We start from the raw sequence: 9,263 nt of genomic DNA, 5'->3' as shown, positions 1-9,263 counted from the left end.
AAAGGCTGCAGTCTAAGGATATATCTGCCTGCATTCCTGTATGTCTGTCTCAGCTTGATTCAAAAGCTCAAGAGGCAAAGCAGGTTAACTGTTTAAATTGCTGGGTTACTAGTTTCATTTCTATGATTATGACCCGTCTCTGATTCAGGTCCATATATTAAAGTATACCCCTGACTGTAAATATAAGTTCTAGGCTATTCATTTATATCATTGTATCTCATAGTTTGATACAAATTGTCATGCGATGCATTGGCAAATTCGGTCCTTACTGTTACATAGAAATCATAGTAATCTGCTGTCACTGCAACTGTTCCTTATCCGTCCACTAGATGTCCCCATTGGTTAAAGGTACGCGCCGACAGACATTTTTCTGTCTTCAGTAGAGTTGTTATCAATCATACTATGCTTTTTCGGTTTTTCCCTTTCCTTTAGTGGGTTAAATTACTATTTGAATAGTATATTTTAAAGATAATGTGTGACGACCTGGTGTTCATCTTTGATGAGGTGTTTTAGGACACAACGCCATTTATTGAGGAGTTTAATTCCTGTCATACCAGTATAAGGATGAGCGGTCACAGGAGTTAGTAGTTGCCCACCATGACTCCCGTTTCAGTCAAGGGGCAGTAGGAATCCCACCTACTGTCCAACCGGATCAGGAAAATTCTGGTGTGTCCAGAGAACGAAATTGCTCCAGCTGCAGATTGTTTACATATACATGCAAAAGATTGAAGTAATTTTGAGAAGAAAGTTGATTCCTAATTTCTTCACTTATTATTTGCATCCTGTGGTATAATGATCCTCGCTGTTCTTTGTTGTTATTTTATTTTAGACGACAAAATTACTAATCTTCTGCGCTACACCTCAAAGGTCCATATTCAGCTGTATACTGTATAGCTGTAGATGTTCCGCAGAGTGAAGGGACTCACAGTCGGGCTCTAGGCCTGCATGTGGATGGTGTACCTTGCATCTTTGGCGGACAGGGATGTGCTTCATTCGTCTTACAACCTAATACTGAGTTACAGTGTTATATTTTGTACAAAAGGTGAACCATACACTCGTACTCATATGTTGGTCACAGGGAACAAGATATGAAGTTAAGGAATAATGGGGTGACAATAAACAATAAACTGCAATTATTTTTTAGCTAATGGGTTCCTATTATAATCCAGGTGTTTGGGAGGAATGGGAAAAAGAGGCAGTTTACTTCGTTACCAAGGTCAAAAGGACAGCGTGTTGTCACAGATACTCAACTGCGATCATCTCACCAGGAAACGTCATCGCTGGGCCTCACTGGCTTCCGCATGCCATTGGCGAACAGAATTCCCCCGACACTCTATGCTCACTTGTGTTTCGTCGTAACACTGATATTCTCCCCAACATTCGTAATCAAAATTACAGATCTCTGTGATGCCTCCTCAGCTCTGTGCACGGTCTCCGTTCATACTAGGAATCCATCTAATTTAGACATATTGTTGTCATATTGGTCTCTGTAGTTACCTAGTAAGTTAGATATACATGCGGTGGTAGTTCCCCCTGGTTAGGCTTAGTTACAGGGTAAGTATTGGGTATGCAGGTGTAACAGGGTGTAATATCCCTTTAGTAATAATTACACAAAATTGCCTTTTACATTGCCTTAATTGCCTTTTACACTTTTATTACCTGAAGTTTAGCTTTCCAGCTGCCTTATGTGCCCCTTTCTATTTGATTTTGTTCTTTGATTTAGCTTCACCTCCTTCTGTACTCCCGCCCACATTTCTGAGAACCCCATGAGTTTCCTGTCCCCCCCCCCCCCCGCCCTGCCCTCTTCCCTTTTGTTCTGACTCTCTTGGGAAGAGGTGGGTGCATTTATTTGCCCCCATTTTGTGATCAAATCCTTAACCATCTTATAATTTATGTTAATTATTTTGACGATACATTGTTTAATGAAAGTGTCATGTAAATATCAATGCATAGATTCAGTGTTTTGGAGAACGTTACATTTTAATTCCGATATGCTAGCATGCACCTGACCTTCGTGTAGTCATGCTAGTACCCCTCACCCTCTGTGTGCTTTGTGTAGGAGTTGGAGGATTGTTTAAGGGCACTTACTGAAAGGAAGCTGTTGTTTGATATTTGTCTTCAGGTATGTCTTTTATTTCTTGAATTTCAAACATTTTTGTGATAAAGTTGTATGCCCCTTTTGTCCTGATTCTCTTTGGAAGAGGAGTTGGAGGATTGTTTAAGGGCAATTTCTGAAAGGAAGCTGTTTTATATTTGTCTTCAGCGGCAAACAATAAATGGACGTCGGATTTCCCGAGTCCGGACTGAGATCCTGGGTCACATCTTTGTTCAAGAAAAATACACAACGCAGATTCAGCCGGTCACAAGGCTGTAGTCTGAAGTTGTTTTGATTGATGAGAATACAACACGTATCAATCCATCTGCTTTAGTAGTGTATTTGATGCCATCATAAATTATGTGCCTGCAGTTATCTTACTGGATTTGGTTGAGCTTGAAAGCCAGTCAGCTGAGACTATATCAAACCTTCTCTTTATAATGTCTCCAAATGTGGGGACAGGAGGGAAAGCATCATAAAGGCAAACTTCATTGCTTTTGCATGTGAGAGTGCAAATGCCATGTTAGGCAGGAAGGCTATAGCAGAAGTATCCCAATCTTTAAGTGTGGCACTGTCTCAATCACAGAGTATAATTGTCTGTGGTTGATACAGTCAAACATTTAAATAATAATATTATTATTTTATCGAACCCTATACTGCCGGGAACTGGCTCAACGTGCACAACAAAATAAAGTGAATCTGCAGAAGATTGGGAGGGTCCTTGATCTTCGATGGCAGCCAGCAGCTTCAGAACGGTGAAGGCTGTATGGAACTACTACAAAGCTTTGCATTACCGCTTCAATGCTGCTTCTGGAGATGCCTCAAGGGACGAGAAGGAGAAGGCTATGAACAGCGGCCTGATAGCCAACATCGAGACACATGGAGGCACACATTAGACTCATTTCTTCAACCATAGCTACTCCAGTTGAATAATGGCGGGAGGCCCTTACAGCTGCCAAGAGACTGGAGTTTTGTGGTATCTCCTTAAAACCAGTGTGAGGATACGACCGATAGATTCAACAAAGTTCCTTCATTCACTTATTGGGAATACAGAGGACAGGTGGTTTAGCACTGGCTCAAGCAGACATCCAAGTGCAACACCTGAGAACAAAGCTCTGCATACAGACTTGTTTGATACAGTTCTTAATCCAGAAAGCTGGCCTGTGGCCTCAGATGAACGTTATGGAGAGGGCTTGCATCAAACAACAGTTCACATTTGACCCAAGGGGAGTGCTTGAGGGCTTCTGAGATTATAAAGAGGACTCTGGTATAATACCTGACGACTGGTCCCCCAATCATTAATATTCTCAGCCTCGTACCTGCGAGCAGTGCAGAAGGCGAACCAGGGTTCAGTTGAATGAATATTATCGTCAATCCGCTGAGGTGTAGTGTGCTGAAGAAGACTGCGTCGTCATTGCTGTTTGTTAGTCTGAATGGTCCTCCGTTGTCCAAGGGGAACTCAAAAGGAGTATGTAAAGTGTTGGCCGGTGAAGCATAGAGGAGCACACGGTCACGCGCCTGCAAGCCAGCCCCTCAAGTGGAAAACGGGGTGCTCTGAGCGATGTTGTGATTATTCTTATTATATTATTTGATCTGATATTTTTAATCAACTGTAAATAGTATTTTTTTCTAATTGTAAGGCATCGTTCAGAATTCTACTGTGATTGCAGTTTGTCATATAACATTTTGTGCTACATTCTCCAAATAAATAAACCAGCATTCTCAATATAATTTGTTTTTGCCGGTATGTTGTGGTTCACCTGATTGCAGAATTCAGAGTTTCTCCACCTCCCTTTTTACCACTACTGCCTGGTTACAGGGTAAATGCAGGGTATGCAGGCTTTAATTACAGGGCAGATACAATATATATACAAACACAAACTGATAGCCAAGACTTTCTAACATTTATTTAAAGACACACCATGAATTTTGTATTCTGAAACAAAACCCACTAGCCTGCTTAGTTTGCTGTTTGCGTGTGTTGATATTTTGTTATTTATATCATAGGCTATGTATACATAAATATCACGTGCGTGTGTGTAAATGATACTAAGTTTTTGGAGAAGTATTTTATGAAAAGGGGAAGTGAAAGAGGCTGATAGAATACAAAGATATAGGTTACTCTGTATGCAAAAAATAATAATATTTATTACAACTTAATTAATTATAAATAATTAGCAGAACTGCAACACTCAAAGAAATCATGACATGAATTGCATTTTATAAAAGCCATTGTGTATTTGCAGATATCTTTATGTATGTAAATAGGTGTATACAGATCGATTTTTTTAAATGTAATGTAAATCTACCAGGCATAAAGATAAATGCAGTCTCCCACAATGCATTAATGCGTAAGGAGGACATTTCCTACGACTGCGTCGCTTCTGAGTCTTAGCAAGCCTCGAACTGGGTCTCTCAGATGTGAGTCACCATTAATGTGACACATGGAAGCAGAACAATGTGCTGTTTGTTTGAGACGTGAGAACCAGAAGGAGTGTGCTTAATGCTTTGCAGCAGACATCCAGGTTTGACAATGAAATGCTTGAATGGTGATCAGAAATCCGCGAAAAATCTGCATTCAATTGTGAAGGATGAGACAGTAGTTGCAAAATACAGCAGGGAAATCTTCATCAAGTAAATGCTTTTGTCCCCTCCTCATCCATGTGTTGAGTCTGGCCGCAGCCACAGCCTCACAGATGTGATTCGTGAATGGCTTTTAATCTCTATCACAAACACACCTGCACTCTCCACCCAACGTTGGCCTTCAGTATTCAACACGACAAATAACTTATCTCCGATGTTGATACTTGGAATTTAAAAAAAAAAGAAATATATAAGTAGTTAGTGGAATTTGTACTTGATTTCCTAACTTAACATGTAGTCATTTTCTCAATGATATGCTACAACAAGGCTATACTTAATATAATATAAATAATGTTTCTTGCAATGTAATAACTATGTATAAACAAATCTATTTTGACAGTATATATACCTGCTTTTCCCATCTGTGATCAATAAAGTTATATCTTATCGTATGCACATTGCCATTTGAATAAAGGATATTTTGTTTGATGGTTGTTGGTGGTCTAACAAGAGAGACAGGTGTGTGTTAGACACATTCTCAGTACGGTAACATTAAGGGTGGTCTATAGGTAAGATTTAAGAGCTATTGATTGTGTGTATGCATCACTTCTAAATGGATGAAAAAATGAAAGGAGAGAGTGAGCAAAATGGTAGGGGAAATTTTGGGGCATTTCTCATGGTATTATCTGCTCGCTCTATTTACATACCTCAAACCTTCCCTACAGCACCTTCCAAAGTCAATTAGTTGAAATGAAAAAGTCGGTCTTTCTGGATGACACAATACCACTGAGATGCGTTTGTTTGTGTTCCTTGGTTATGGGCGAGCAGTGCAGCAAGACACATTTATTTTATGTAAATTCCTTGTGCATATGCATGCAAATGTCTGCGTGAGGTGTGCATGAAGTGTTTGATTGTGTGTGTGTGTGTGTGTGTGTGTGTGTGTGTGTGTGTGTGTGTGTGTGTGTGTGTGTGTGTGTGTGTGTGTGTGTGTGTGCGTGTGTGCGTGTGTGTGTGTGTGTGTGTGTGTGTGTGTGCGTGTGTGCGTGCGTGTGTGTGTGTGTGTGTGTGTGTGTGTGTGTGTGTGTGTGTGTGTGTGTGTGTGTTTGCTTGAGAAATCAGGTTGTGGCAACAGGGAATGGAATAGATTGTTTGTATTTGTCGTCCAAAACGACCAATAAGAACCTTTTATCCCCCTATGGACTGTTCGAAGACACAGCATAAGTCAGGTATGTCAATGGTATGTCTGGCCAAAACAAAATGGATCAGATTGACTTTGCCTAAAGGCAAAATAAGCTTGAATAGACACGTTAATACTTTAATTAGCAAATGATCTGTTTATCCGCCTGGACTACTTTTGACAATAGCAAGCGACCACCATTTGTCTTAGATACGTTGTTTGGTAAATGGTGAAATAATAGGCAGGAGGTGGGGTGCTACGTTGAGATGGAGTCTGTGCACTCTGTGTGAAGAGCAATATCAGACCCTACTGTGCATTTAGACATGTTTCTGCTGGAGCAGAATATGCACGCGATTAGCCCCTTCTTTCATGGAACTATCACCAAGCGTCTCCATTGCTGCTCCCAATAAGTTTGCTACAATATACGAGATTCATTTCCGGGGCTTGTAAGTGATTCACAAAGCATCACCCAAATGCACCATGTGAAATTTGGCATTTCTACCAATCTTGGAAGAGCTCCAAAAGAGCTCAACCTTCGAGTAATTAGGCATCAAACGGCGTTGGTTTCCAGATCCCCATTTCAGCTGGGATAGAGAATAGAGAACTTGTGCCTTACGGCGTATAAAGATGATGGGTCATGGCCCTGGGCCATGCCACATATGAGATAATAAAGAGGTTGCTTTGCTTTTCACTCATCATTTTTCTTTATGAGATAAAGGTCTTATTCTCAGAAATAGGTGTTTGATCGGTTGGGTAGGCCTGAGCAGTGGGGGTTGTATCGTGACCCGAAGGACTTCAGTGGGGGTTTCATTCCGTCTGCGCACGGAACCTTCTCAACGAGCAGGTGTGCGCCTGCAGCCAGAGGGGGCGCCAAAATACATATTCCCCACACAATGTTATGTAGTACTTCATTGATAAACGCTACGCAGCGCGGTTTTTTTTTTTGGGGGATGGAGCCTTAACAATGGCTCGTTACTCACTTCCTGTAGTACTTCCTCTTCCCCAAATTTGTCATCGTACTTGTCCTTGAGGGCCTCGTTCATATAAAGGAGAACCCAGGTCTCTTGCTCAGTGTGCGTGTAACCTGGTAATTACATCACTTACTGTCGGGCTGGATGTACAGTACATGATCTACTTTTAGTTATAGTCAACTTTAATGACCTGATTCATATAAAAGAGACCAGAAGCCTCTATCTAACTCCAGAGTCAGTCTGTGAACCTCTGAATGGTGTGTTGGCATCACTTCCTGTCGGTTTCAGGGGGGCACTCACACTAGGCAAAGTTGCCCTGTACCGTCCTCAAGTACGATCCCCCCCCCTGCGACTCGTGCCACTGGCCTGTGCTCACACTTAGCAATCTCAACTGGGCCTGAGTACGTTTGTTTTGACACCCCTCATCCAGCTCAGGTTGCGTGTCCGTGCGTGTGCTCGCGTTGGCTCACCGGCATCTGAACCGTGGCCTGAGCACACCACTGCGGAGTGAACTGAGGCCACGGAATTGAACTGTACTTGAGTATGGATGGCGTGCTCACACTAGCCAAACGATCTAGACTTTCGTCTAGGGGGGGGGGGGGGGCCAATCGTCCCTGAGTACGGTACAGGGCAACTTTGCCTAGTGTAGTCTTTTGAAAATCCTTTTTCGTCTTCCTTTTGCTTTATTGATGCTTTAACACGGTAAGAGCGGGACCACAAAATGTCTGTATATATAATCAACCTTTGGAGTGTTTTTTTCATTGGGAACAAAGCGGACATCGATTTCTGTCACGCGCCACAAAAACATGTCGGCCTAGTCGAGAAGAACGAATGTCATCCCTGAGTCACTCACATTTTTTTTTAATTTGAAAGAACATCATCAGTTACATAAAATGGCAGCGAAGACAACCGCTCAGATGACTACACGACACCAAGACATTGATTCAAACAACATGCAAGCGGAGGGGGTTCAGGGACTGTCACCATGGTAACGACAGAATAACGCGGCGTTACCTAACATCCTAAACATCGTGTACGTTTACTGACTGAAGTTTACAAAAAACTAGATTCACATTTATTGCAAGAAATGTTATCAAAACGCATCTTAAATTAAGTTGTATCTCAATCTTAACGCCGAAACTGTCTTTCAATGACGCCATTTCCACAGAGATGAAAGCAAATGTCATCCATTGTGTTTTGGCAACACACGACCTTGACCGACTTGACAGATTGCTCTTTCTTCCAACAGTTGATAGGGGACTTAAACCTTCATATGGGTTGTTTTGGACGACATAAACAAACCACCTATTCCGTCGTTAAGGCTGGAGGTCACCTTGGTGTGTCGGTCGACGCGGCCGTATGATGTAACACCCTCCCTCTTTGACATCTTCAGAACGATGGCTCTCAAGAACAGGCAGAGCTGATACACTAGAGCCGGAGTATTAACGAGAGAGATGGACGCACTCCGCAGCGGCGTGAAGAGGTTGAGCAGTGCCCCCAGATGGGTTCAAGGTGAACAACCATTGTCCCGTGAACCCCCCTGATCATCTTCTATGACCTCATCAAGACCCCCCCGTCATATCTAGACCACATGACAGCCACAAAGACATTCATGCAAAGGCTATGCTGGCTTTTATTTGCGGGCCAAAAACCGGCTTTATAATACGGCCAAAGACTGTTATAAAACCTTGTAATCAAAAGAGGAGGAGACACAATAAGCAAATTATGTTAAGGTGTTAAACATTCAAATACGTGGGAGGTCTACTTTGCAAGTATCTTTGCTCCATTTGGCAGTACCATTAGGGTTGAATTTCATTTTAAAGGCATGCAATGACAAATCTTCAACAGAGGTAAAAACCTTTCCTTGAAGAAACATACTGAAACAAATTGTGCCCTATTTGAGGCAACGTTGCCCACAAAAAACCCATTCAACAAACAGAGAAAAGCTAAATATCAGTGCGCTTTCATCTTGGACATTGTGGGTGGATGTAGGAGGCAGCTGATGGGGGCTTGGATGTGACAGTAGGCTTCCTACCATGTTCTGTAAAGGTAAGCTTGGCACTGATGAGACCTCTGACCACACACACACGCACACGCACACACACACACACACACACACACACACACACACACACACACACACACACACACACACACACACACACACACACACACACACACACACACACACACAAACACACACTTTCTGTCCCTCAGCCAAATCAAACCAAATCTAGGTCACTCGTTTTTCCTTGCCTCCAGTAGAAGCGTGCGAGATTGTGTGCGTCTGTATGTGTGTATGTGTGTGTGTGTTTGTGTGCGTGTTTGTGTGTCTGAATGTGTGTCTCTAAATTTGTCTGTGTGTGTGTCAAAACACACACCAATTGGTAATCAGGTTTATGTGTAAGGACCCGTTATATAGTCCTACGCTAGAATA

Source organism: Gadus chalcogrammus, chromosome 2 (assembly GCF_026213295.1).
Source record: "Gadus chalcogrammus isolate NIFS_2021 chromosome 2, NIFS_Gcha_1.0, whole genome shotgun sequence".
In the NCBI taxonomy this organism is placed as follows: domain Eukaryota; kingdom Metazoa; phylum Chordata; class Actinopteri; order Gadiformes; family Gadidae; genus Gadus; species Gadus chalcogrammus.
Note: the sequence above shows the minus strand (reverse complement) of the source record.